This window comes from Oncorhynchus keta, unplaced genomic scaffold (genome assembly GCF_023373465.1).
Source record: "Oncorhynchus keta strain PuntledgeMale-10-30-2019 unplaced genomic scaffold, Oket_V2 Un_contig_19831_pilon_pilon, whole genome shotgun sequence".
Classification (NCBI taxonomy): domain Eukaryota; kingdom Metazoa; phylum Chordata; class Actinopteri; order Salmoniformes; family Salmonidae; genus Oncorhynchus; species Oncorhynchus keta.
The window spans coordinates 32,472-46,885 of NW_026281680.1; positions in this window are offsets into that span (position 1 = coordinate 32,472).

The following is a 14,414-nucleotide window of genomic DNA, read 5'->3' on the forward strand; positions in this document are numbered from 1 at the left end:
ATAGTTATAATGTCACCATAGTTATAATGTCACCATAGTTCTAATGTTACCATAGTTATAATGTCATCATAGTAAGAAGAACATAGTTATAATGTCATCATAGTTATAATGTTACCATAGTTCTAATGTCACCATAGTTATAATGTCATCATAGTTATAATGTTACCATAGTTCTAATGTTACCATAGTTATAATGTCAACATAGTTATAATGTTACCATAGTTATAATGTCACCATAGTAAGAAGAACATAGTTATTATGTCACCATAGTAAGAAGAACATAGTTATTATGTCACCATAGTTATTATGTCACCATAGTTATAATGTCACCATAGTTATTATGTCACCATAGTTATAATGTCACCATAGTTATAATGTCACCATAGTTATTATGTCACCATAGTTATAATGTCACCATAGTTATAATGTCATCATAGTTATAATGTCACCATAGTTATAATGTTACCATAGTTATAATGTCACCATAGTTATAATGTCATCATAGTTATAATGTTACCATAGTTCTAATGTCACCATAGTTATAATGTCAACATAGTTATAATGTCATCATAGTTATAATGTCACCATAGTTATTATGTCATCATAGTTATAATGTCATCATAGTTATAATGTTACCATAGTTCTAATGTCACCATAGTTATAATGTCACCATAGTTATTATGTCACCATAGTTATAATGTCATCATAGTTATAATGTTACCATAGTTCTAATGTCACCATAGTTATAATGTCACCATAGTTATAATGTCATCATAGTTATAATGTCACCATAGTTATTATGTCATCATAGTTATAATGTCATCATAGTAAGAAGAACATAGTTATAATGTCACCATAGTAAGAAGAACATAGTTATTATGTCACCATAGTTATAATGTTACCATAGTTATTATGTCACCATAGTTATAATGTCACCATAGTAAGAAGAACATAGTTATTATGTCACCATAGTAAGAAGAACATAGTTATAATGTCACCATAGTAAGAAGAACATAGTTATTATGTCACCATAGTTATAATGTTACCATAGTTATTATGTCACCATAGTTATAATGTCACCATAGTTATAATGTCACCATAGTTATTATGTCACCATAGTTATAATGTCACCATAGTTATAATGTCATCATAGTTATAATGTCACCATAGTTATAATGTTACCATAGTTATAATGTCACCATAGTTATAATGTCATCATAGTTATAATGTTACCATAGTTCTAATGTCACCATAGTTATAATGTCAACATAGTTATAATGTCATCATAGTTATAATGTCACCATAGTTATTATGTCATCATAGTTATAATGTCATCATAGTTATAATGTTACCATAGTTCTAATGTCACCATAGTTATAATGTCACCATAGTTATTATGTCACCATAGTTATAATGTCATCATAGTTATAATGTTACCATAGTTATAATGTCACCATAGTTATAATGTCAACATAGTAAGAAGAACATAGTTATTATGTCACCATAGTTATAATGTCACCATAGTTATAATGTCACCATAGTTATAATGTCACCATAGTTATAATGTCAACATAGTTATAATGTCACCATAGTTATAATGTCACCATAGTTATAATGTCACCATAGTTATAATGTCACCATAGTTATAATGTCACCATAGTTATAATGTCACCATAGTTATAATGTCACCATAGTTATAATGTCACCATAGTTATAATGTCACCATAGTTATAATGTCACCATAGTTATAATGTCACCATAGTTATAATGTCAACATAGTTATAATGTCACCATAGTTATAATGTCAACATAGTTATAATGTTACCATAGTTATAATGTCATCATAGTTATAATGTCAACATAGTTATAATGTTACCATAGTTATAATGTTACCATAGTTATAATGTCACCATAGTTATAATGTCAACATAGTTATATAATGTTACCATAGTTATAATGTCACCATAGTTATAATGTCAACATAGTTATAATGTCACCATAGTTATAATGTCACCATAGTTATAATGTCAACATAGTTATAATGTCACCATAGTTATAATGTCATCATAGTTATAATGTCACCATAGTTATAATGTCACCATAGTTATAATGTTACCATAGTTATAATGTCACCATAGTTATAATGTCATCATAGTTATAATGTCATCATAGTTATAATGTCACCATAGTTATAATGTCAACATAGTTATAATGTCACCATAGTTATAATGTCACCATAGTTATGTCACCATAGTTATAATGTCACTGTAGTTATAAGGTCAACATAGTTATAATGTCAACATAGTTATAATGTCAACATAGTTATAATGTTACCATAGTTATAATGTCAACATAGTTATAATGTCAACATAGTTATAATGTCAACATAGTTATAATGTTACCATAGTTATAATGTCAACATAGTTATAATGTTACCATAGTTATAATGTCACCATAGTTATAATGTCATCATAGTTATAATGTCATCATAGTTATAATGTCACCATAGTTATAATGTCACCATAGTTATAATGTTACCAGAGTTATAATGTCACCATAGTTATAATGTCAACATTGTTATAATGTCAACATAGTTATAATGTCATCATAGTTATAATGTCATCATAGTTATAATGTCACCATAGTTATAATGTCAACATAGTTATAATGTCACCATAGTTATAATGTCACCATAGTTATAATGTCATCATAGTTATAATGTCATCATAGTTATAATGTTACCATAGTTATAATGTTACCATAGTTATAATGTCACCATAGTTATAATGTCATCATAGTTATAATGTCATCATAGTTATAATGTCACCATAGTTATAATGTTACCATAGTTATAATGTTACCATAGTTATAATGTCACCATAGTTATAATGTTACCATAGTTATAATGTCATCATAGTTATAATGTCATCATAGTTATAATGTCACCATAGTTATAATGTTACCATAGTTATAATGTTACCATAGTTATAATGTCACCATAGTTATAATGTTACCATAGTTATAATGTCACCATAGTTATAATGTCAACATAGTTATAATGTTACCATAGTTATAATGTCATCATAGTTATAATGTCACCATAGTTATAATGTTACCATAGTTATAATGTTACCATAGTTATAATGTCACCATAGTTATAATGTTACCATAGTTATAATGTCACCATAGTTATAATGTCATCATAGTTATAATGTTACCATAGTTATAATGTCATCATAGTTATAATGTCAACATAGTTATAATGTTACCATAGTTATAATGTCATCATAGTTATAATGTCAACATAGTTATAATGTTACCATAGTTATAATGTCACCATAGTTATAATGTCAACATAGTTATAATGTTACCATAGTTATAATGTTACCATATTTATAATGTCAACATAGTTATAATGTTACCATAGTTATAATGTCATCATAGTAATAATGTCAACATAGTTATAATGTTACCATAGTTATAATGTCACCATAGTTATAATGTCACCATAGTTATAATGTCACCATAGTTATAATGTCACCATAGTTATAATGTTACCATAGTTATAATGTCACCATAGTTATAATGTCACCATAGTTATAATGTCACCATAGTTATAATGTCAACATAGTTATAATGTCACCATAGTTATAATGTCACCATAGTTATAATGTCATCATAGTTATAATGTCAACATAGTTATAATGTTACCATAGTTATAATGTCATCATAGTTATAATGTCAACATAGTTATAATGTTACCATAGTTATAATGTCACCATAGTTATAATGTCAACATAGTTATAATGTTACCATAGTTATAATGTCACCATAGTTATAATGTCATCATAGTTATAATGTCAACATAGTTATAATGTTACCATAGTTATAATGTCATCATAGTTATAATGTCACCATAGTTATAATGTCACCATAGTTATAATGTCAACATTGTTATAATGTCAACATAGTTATAATGTCATCATAGTTATACTGTCATCATTGTTATAATGTCACCATAGTTATAATGTCACCATAGTTATAATGTCATCATAGTTATAATGTCATCATAGTTATAATGTCACCATAGTTATAATGTCACCATAGTTATAATGTCATCATAGTTATAATGTCATCATAGTTATAATGTCACCATAGTTATAATGTTACCATAGTTATAATGTTACCATAGTTATAATGTCACCATAGTTATAATGTTACCATAGTTATAATGTCATCATAGTTATAATGTCATCATAGTTATAATGTCACCATAGTTATAATGTTACCATAGTTATAATGTTACCATAGTTATAATGTCACCATAGTTATAATGTTACCATAGTTATAATGTCACCATAGTTATAATGTCATCATAGTTATAATGTTACCATAGTTATAATGTCATCATAGTTATAATGTCAACATAGTTATAATGTTACCATAGTTATAATGTCATCATAGTTATAATGTCAACATAGTTATAATGTTACCATAGTTATAATGTCACCATAGTTATAATGTCAACATAGTTATAATGTTACCATAGTTATAATGTTACCATATTTATAATGTCAACATAGTTATAATGTTACCATAGTTATAATGTCATCATAGTTATAATGTCAACATAGTTATAATGTTACCATAGTTATAATGTCACCATAGTTATAATGTCACCATAGTTATAATGTCACCATAGTTATAATGTCACCATAGTTATAATGTTACCATAGTTATAATGTCACCATAGTTATAATGTCACCATAGTTATAATGTCACCATAGTTATAATGTCAACATAGTTATAATGTCACCATAGTTATAATGTCACCATAGTTATAATGTCATCATAGTTATAATGTCAACATAGTTATAATGTTACCATAGTTATAATGTCATCATAGTTATAATGTCAACATAGTTATAATGTTACCATAGTTATAATGTCACCATAGTTATAATGTCAACATAGTTATAATGTTACCATAGTTATAATGTCACCATAGTTATAATGTTACCATAGTTATAATGTCAACATAGTTATAATGTTACCATAGTTATAATGTCATCATAGTTATAATGTCAACATAGTTATAATGTTACCATAGTTATAATGTCACCATAGTTATAATGTCAACATAGTTATAATGTTACCATAGTTATAATGTCACCATAGTTATAATGTCACCATAGTTATAATGTCACCATAGTTATAATGTCACCATAGTTATAATGTCACCATAGTTATAATGTCAACATAGTTATAATGTTACCATAGTTATAATGTCATCATAGTTATAATGTCAACATAGTTATAATGTTACCATAGTTATAATGTCACCATAGTTATAATGTCAACATAGTTATAATGTTACCATAGTTATAATGTCACCATAGTTATAATGTCACCATAGTTATAATGTCAACATAGTTATAATGTTACCATAGTTATAATGTCAACATAGTTATAATGTCAACATAGTTATAATGTCATCATAGTTATAATGTCATCATAGTTATAATGTCACCATAGTTATAATGTCATCATAGTTATAATGTCATCAGTTATAATGTCACCATAGTTATAATGTTACCATAGTTATAATGTTACCATAGTTATAATGTCACCATAGTTATAATGTTACCATAGTTATAATGTCATCATAGTTATAATGTCATCATAGTTATAATGTCACCATAGTTATAATGTTACCATAGTTATAATGTTACCATAGTTATAATGTCACCATAGTTATAATGTTACCATAGTTATAATGTCAACATAGTTATAATGTCATCATAGTTATAATGTCACCATAGTTATAATGTCACCATAGTTATAATGTCACCATAGTTATAATGTCATCATAGTTATAATGTCACCATAGTTATAATGTCACCATAGTTATAATGTTACCATAGTTATAATGTTACCATAGTTATAATGTTACCATAGTTATAATGTCACCATAGTTATAATGTCATCATAGTTATAATGTCATCATAGTTATAATGTCACCATAGTTATAATGTCACCATAGTTATAATGTTACCATAGTTATAATGTCACCATAGTTATAATGTCAACATTGTTATAATGTCAACATAGTTATAATGTCATCATAGTTATAATGTCATCATAGTTATAATGTCACCATAGTTATAATGTCAACATAGTTATAATGTTACCATAGTTATAATGTCACCATAGTTATAATGTCACCATAGTTATAATGTCACCATAGTTATAATGTCACCATAGTTATAATGTTACCATAGTTATAATGTCACCATAGTTATAATGTCATCATAGTTATAATGTCATCATAGTTATAATGTCACCATAGTTATAATGTTACCATAGTTATAATGTTACCATAGTTATAATGTCACCATAGTTATAATGTTACCATAGTTATAATGTCATCATAGTTATAATGTCATCATAGTTATAATGTCACCATAGTTATAATGTTACCATAGTTATAATGTCACCATAGTTATAATGTCACCATAGTTATAATGTTACCATAGTTATAATGTCATCATAGTTATAATGTCAACATTGTTATAATGTCAACATAGTTATAATGTCATCATAGTTATAATGTCATCATAGTTATAATGTCACCATAGTTATAATGTCAACATAGTTATAATGTTACCATAGTTATAATGTCACCATAGTTATAATGTCACCATAGTTATAATGTTACCATAGTTATAATGTCACCATAGTTATAATGTTACCATAGTTATAATGTCACCATAGTTATAATGTCATCATAGTTATAATGTCATCATAGTTATAATGTCACCATAGTTATAATGTTACCATAGTTATAATGTTACCATAGTTATAATGTCACCATAGTTATAATGTTACCATAGTTATAATGTCATCATAGTTATAATGTCATCATAGTTATAATGTCACCATAGTTATAATGTTACCATAGTTATAATGTTACCATAGTTATAATGTCACCATAGTTATAATGTTACCATAGTTATAATGTCAACATAGTTATAATGTCATCATAGTTATAATGTCACCATAGTTATAATGTCACCATAGTTATAATGTCACCATAGTTATAATGTTACCATAGTTATAATGTTACCATAGTTATAATGTCACCATAGTTATAATGTTACCATAGTTATAATGTTACCATAGTTATAATGTTACCATAGTTATAATGTTACCATAGTTCTAATGTCACCATAGTTATAATGTCACCATAGTTATAATGTCATCATAGTTATAATGTCACCATAGTTATTATGTCATCATAGTTATAATGTTACCATAGTTATAATGTCACCATAGTTATAATGTCACCATAGTTATAATGTCACCATAGTTATAATGTCATCATAGTTATAATGTTACCATAGTTCTAATGTCACCATAGTTATAATGTCATCATAGTAAGAAGAACATAGTTATAATGTCACCATAGTAAGAAGAACATAGTTATTATGTCACCATAGTTATTATGTCACCATAGTTATAATGTCACCATAGTTATAATGTCACCATAGTTATAATGTCACCATAGTTATAATGTTACCATAGTTATAATGTCACCATAGTTATAATGTCACCATAGTTATAATGTCAACATAGTTATAATGTCACCATAGTTATAATGTCACCATAGTTATAATGTCACCATAGTTATAATGTCACCATAGTTATAATGTCACCATAGTTATAATGTCAACATAGTTATAATGTCACCATAGTTATAATGTCAACATAGTTATAATGTTACCATAGTTATAATGTCATCATAGTTATAATGTCAACATAGTTATAATGTTACCATAGTTATAATGTCACCATAGTTATAATGTCAACATAGTTATAATGTTACCATAGTTATAATGTCACCATAGTTATAATGTCAACATAGTTATAATGTTACCATAGTTATAATGTCACCATAGTTATAATGTCAACATAGTTATAATGTCACCATAGTTATAATGTCACCATAGTTATAATGTCAACATAGTTATAATGTCACCATAGTTATAATGTCATCATAGTTATAATGTCACCATAGTTATAATGTCACCATAGTTATAATGTTACCATAGTTATAATGTCACCATAGTTATAATGTCATCATAGTTATAATGTCATCATAGTTATAATGTCACCATAGTTATAATGTCAACATAGTTATAATGTCACCATAGTTATAATGTCACTAGTTATAATGTCGCCATAGTTATAATGTCACCATAGTTATAATGTCACCATAGTTATAATGTCAACATAGTTATAATGTCACCATAGTTATAATGTTACCATAGTTATAATGTCAACATAGTTATAATGTCATCATAGTTATAATGTCACCATAGTTATAATGTTACCATAGTTATAATGTCACCATAGTTATAATGTTACCATAGTTATAATGTCACCATAGTTATAATGTCATCATAGTTATAATGTCATCATAGTTATAATGTCACCATAGTTATAATGTCACCATAGTTATAATGTTACCAGAGTTATAATGTCACCATAGTTATAATGTCAACATTGTTATAATGTCAACATAGTTATAATGTCATCATAGTTATAATGTCATCATAGTTATAATGTCACCATAGTTATAATGTCAACATAGTTATAATGTCATCATAGTTATAATGTCATCATAGTTATAATGTCACCATAGTTATAATGTTACCATAGTTATAATGTTACCATAGTTATAATGTCACCATAGTTATAATGTTACCATAGTTATAATGTCATCATAGTTATAATGTCATCATAGTTATAATGTCACCATAGTTATAATGTTACCATAGTTATAATGTTACCATAGTTATAATGTCACCATAGTTATAATGTTACCATAGTTATAATGTCAACATAGTTATAATGTCATCATAGTTATAATGTCACCATAGTTATAATGTCACCATAGTTATAATGTCACCATAGTTATAATGTCATCATAGTTATAATGTCACCATAGTTATAATGTCACCATAGTTATAATGTTACCATAGTTATAATGTTACCATAGTTATAATGTTACCATAGTTATAATGTCACCATAGTTATAATGTTACCATAGTTATAATGTCACCATAGTTATAATGTCATCATAGTTATAATGTTACCATAGTTATAATGTCATCATAGTTATAATGTCAACATAGTTATAATGTTACCATAGTTATAATGTCATCATAGTTATAATGTCAACATAGTTATAATGTTACCATAGTTATAATGTCACCATAGTTATAATGTCAACATAGTTATAATGTTACCATAGTTATAATGTCACCATAGTTATAATGTCAACATAGTTATAATGTTACCATAGTTATAATGTCATCATAGTTATAATGTCAACATAGTTATAATGTTACCATAGTTATAATGTCATCATAGTTATAATGTCACCATAGTTATAATGTCACCATAGTTATAATGTCAACATTGTTATAATGTCAACATAGTTATAATGTCATCATAGTTATACTGTCATCATAGTTATAATGTCACCATAGTTATAATGTCACCATAGTTATGTCATCATAGTTATAATGTCACCATAGTTATAATGTCACCATAGTTATAATGTCAACATTGTTATAATGTCAACATAGTTATAATGTCACCATAGTTATAATGTCACCATAGTTATAATGTCACCATAGTTATAATGTCATCATAGTTATAATGTCATCATAGTTATAATGTCACCATAGTTATAATGTTACCATAGTTATAATGTTACCATAGTTATAATGTCACCATAGTTATAATGTTACCATAGTTATAATGTCATCATAGTTATAATGTCATCATAGTTATAATGTCACCATAGTTATAATGTTACCATAGTTATAATGTTACCATAGTTATAATGTCACCATAGTTATAATGTTACCATAGTTATAATGTCACCATAGTTATAATGTCAACATAGTTATAATGTTACCATAGTTATAATGTCATCATAGTTATAATGTCACCATAGTTATAATGTTACCATAGTTATAATGTTACCATAGTTATAATGTCACCATAGTTATAATGTTACCATAGTTATAATGTCACCATAGTTATAATGTCATCATAGTTATAATGTTACCATAGTTATAATGTCATCATAGTTATAATGTCAACATAGTTATAATGTTACCATAGTTATAATGTCATCATAGTTATAATGTCAACATAGTTATAATGTTACCATAGTTATAATGTCACCATAGTTATAATGTCAACATAGTTATAATGTTACCATAGTTATAATGTTACCATATTTATAATGTCAACATAGTTATAATGTTACCATAGTTATAATGTCATCATAGTTATAATGTCAACATAGTTATAATGTTACCATAGTTATAATGTCACCATAGTTATAATGTCACCATAGTTATAATGTCACCATAGTTATAATGTCACCATAGTTATAATGTTACCATAGTTATAATGTCACCATAGTTATAATGTCACCATAGTTATAATGTCACCATAGTTATAATGTCAACATAGTTATAATGTCACCATAGTTATAATGTCACCATAGTTATAATGTCATCATAGTTATAATGTCAACATAGTTATAATGTTACCATAGTTATAATGTCATCATAGTTATAATGTCAACATAGTTATAATGTTACCATAGTTATAATGTCACCATAGTTATAATGTCAACATAGTTATAATGTTACCATAGTTATAATGTCACCATAGTTATAATGTCATCATAGTTATAATGTCAACATAGTTATAATGTTACCATAGTTATAATGTCATCATAGTTATAATGTCACCATAGTTATAATGTCAACATTGTTATAATGTCAACATAGTTATAATGTCATCATAGTTATACTGTCATCATAGTTATAATGTCACCATAGTTATAATGTCACCATAGTTATAATGTCATCATAGTTATAATGTAATCATAGTTATAATGTCACCATAGTTATAATGTCACCATAGTTATAATGTCATCATAGTTATAATGTCATCATAGTTATAATGTCACCATAGTTATAATGTTACCATAGTTATAATGTTACCATAGTTATAATGTCACCATAGTTATAATGTTACCATAGTTATAATGTCATCATAGTTATAATGTCATCATAGTTATAATGTCACCATAGTTATAATGTTACCATAGTTATAATGTTACCATAGTTATAATGTCACCATAGTTATAATGTTACCATAGTTATAATGTCACCATAGTTATAATGTCATCATAGTTATAATGTTACCATAGTTATAATGTCATCATAGTTATAATGTCAACATAGTTATAATGTTACCATAGTTATAATGTCATCATAGTTATAATGTCAACATAGTTATAATGTTACCATAGTTATAATGTCACCATAGTTATAATGTCAACATAGTTATAATGTTACCATAGTTATAATGTTACCATATTTATAATGTCAACATAGTTATAATGTTACCATAGTTATAATGTCATCATAGTTATAATGTCAACATAGTTATAATGTTACCATAGTTATAATGTCACCATAGTTATAATGTCACCATAGTTATAATGTCACCATAGTTATAATGTCACCATAGTTATAATGTTACCATAGTTATAATGTCACCATAGTTATAATGTCACCATAGTTATAATGTCATCATAGTTATAATGTCAACATAGTTATAATGTTACCATAGTTATAATGTCACCATAGTTATAATGTCAACATAGTTATAATGTTACCATAGTTATAATGTCACCATAGTTATAATGTTACCATAGTTATAATGTCAACATAGTTATAATGTTACCATAGTTATAATGTCATCATAGTTATAATGTCAACATAGTTATAATGTTACCATAGTTATAATGTCACCATAGTTATAATGTCAACATAGTTATAATGTTACCATAGTTATAATGTCACCATAGTTATAATGTCACCATAGTTATAATGTCACCATAGTTATAATGTTACCATAGTTATAATGTCACCATAGTTATAATGTCATCATAGTTATAATGTCATCATAGTTATAATGTCAACATAGTTATAATGTCACCATAGTTATAATGTTACCATAGTTATAATGTCACCATAGTTATAATGTCACCATAGTTATAATGTCACCATAGTTATAATGTCACCATAGTTATAATGTTACCATAGTTATAATGTCATCATAGTTATAATGTCAACATAGTTATAATGTTACCATAGTTATAATGTCACCATAGTTATAATGTCAACATAGTTATAATGTTACCATAGTTATAATGTCACCATAGTTATAATGTCACCATAGTTATAATGTCACCATAGTTATAATGTCACCATAGTTATAATGTCAACATAGTTATAATGTCAACATAGTTATAATGTTACCATAGTTATAATGTCATCATAGTTATAATGTCAACATAGTTATAATGTTACCATAGTTATAATGTCACCATAGTTATAATGTCAACATAGTTATAATGTTACCATAGTTATAATGTCACCATAGTTATAATGTCACCATAGTTATAATGTCAACATAGTTATAATGTTACCATAGTTATAATGTCAACATAGTTATAATGTTACCATAGTTATAATGTCACCATAGTTATAATGTCAACATAGTTATAATGTCACCATAGTTATAATGTCACCATAGTTATAATGTCAACATAGTTATAATGTCACCATAGTTATAATGTCATCATAGTTATAATGTCACCATAGTTATAATGTCACCATAGTTATAATGTTACCATAGTTATAATGTCACCATAGTTATAATGTCATCATAGTTATAATGTCATCATAGTTATAATGTCACCATAGTTATAATGTCAACATAGTTATAATGTCACCATAGTTATAATGTCACCATAGTTATAATGTCACCATAGTTATAATGTAACCATAGTTATAATGTCACCATAGTTATAATGTCAACATAGTTATAATGTCACCATAGTTATAATGTTACCATAGTTATAATGTCAACATAGTTATAATGTCATCATAGTTATAATGTCACCATAGTTATAATGTTACCATAGTTATAATGTCACCATAGTTATAATGTTACCATAGTTATAATGTCACCATAGTTATAATGTCATCATAGTTATAATGTCATCATAGTTATAATGTCACCATAGTTATAATGTCACCATAGTTATAATGTTACCATAGTTATAATGTCACCATAGTTATAATGTCAACATTGTTATAATGTCAACATAGTTATAATGTCAACATAGTTATAATGTCATCATAGTTATAATGTCACCATAGTTATAATGTCAACATAGTTATAATGTTACCATAGTTATAATGTCACCATAGTTATAATGTCACCATAGTTATAATGTTACCATAGTTATAATGTCACCATAGTTATAATGTTACCATAGTTATAATGTCACCATAGTTATAATGTCATCATAGTTATAATGTCATCATAGTTATAATGTCACCATAGTTATAATGTTACCATAGTTATAATGTTACCATAGTTATAATGTCACCATAGTTATAATGTTACCATAGTTATAATGTCATCATAGTTATAATGTCATCATAGTTATAATGTCACCATAGTTATAATGTTACCATAGTTATAATGTTACCATAGTTATAATGTCACCATAGTTATAATGTTACCATAGTTATAATGTCAACATAGTTATAATGTCATCATAGTTATAATGTCACCATAGTTATAATGTCACCATAGTTATAATGTCATCATAGTTATAATGTCACCATAGTTATAATGTCACCATAGTTATAATGTCAACATAGTTATAATGTCATCATAGTTATAATGTCATCATAGTTATAATGTCACCATAGTTATAATGTTACCATAGTTATAATGTTACCATAGTTATAATGTCACCATAGTTATAATGTTACCATAGTTATAATGTCATCATAGTTATAATGTCATCATAGTTATAATGTCACCATAGTTATAATGTTACCATAGTTATAATGTTACCATAGTTATAATGTCACCATAGTTATAATGTTACCATAGTTATAATGTCAACATAGTTATAATGTCATCATAGTTATAATGTCACCATAGTTATAATGTCACCATAGTTATAATGTCACCATAGTTATAATGTCATCATAGTTATAATGTCATCATAGTTATAATGTCACCATAGTTATAATGTTACCATAGTTATAATGTTACCATAGTTATAATGTTACCATAGTTATAATGTCAACATTGTTATAATGTCACCATAGTTATAATGTCAACATTGTTATAATGTCAACATAGTTATAATGTTACCATAGTTATAATGTCACCATAGTTATAATGTCACCATAGTTATAATGTCACCATAGTTATAATGTCAACATAGT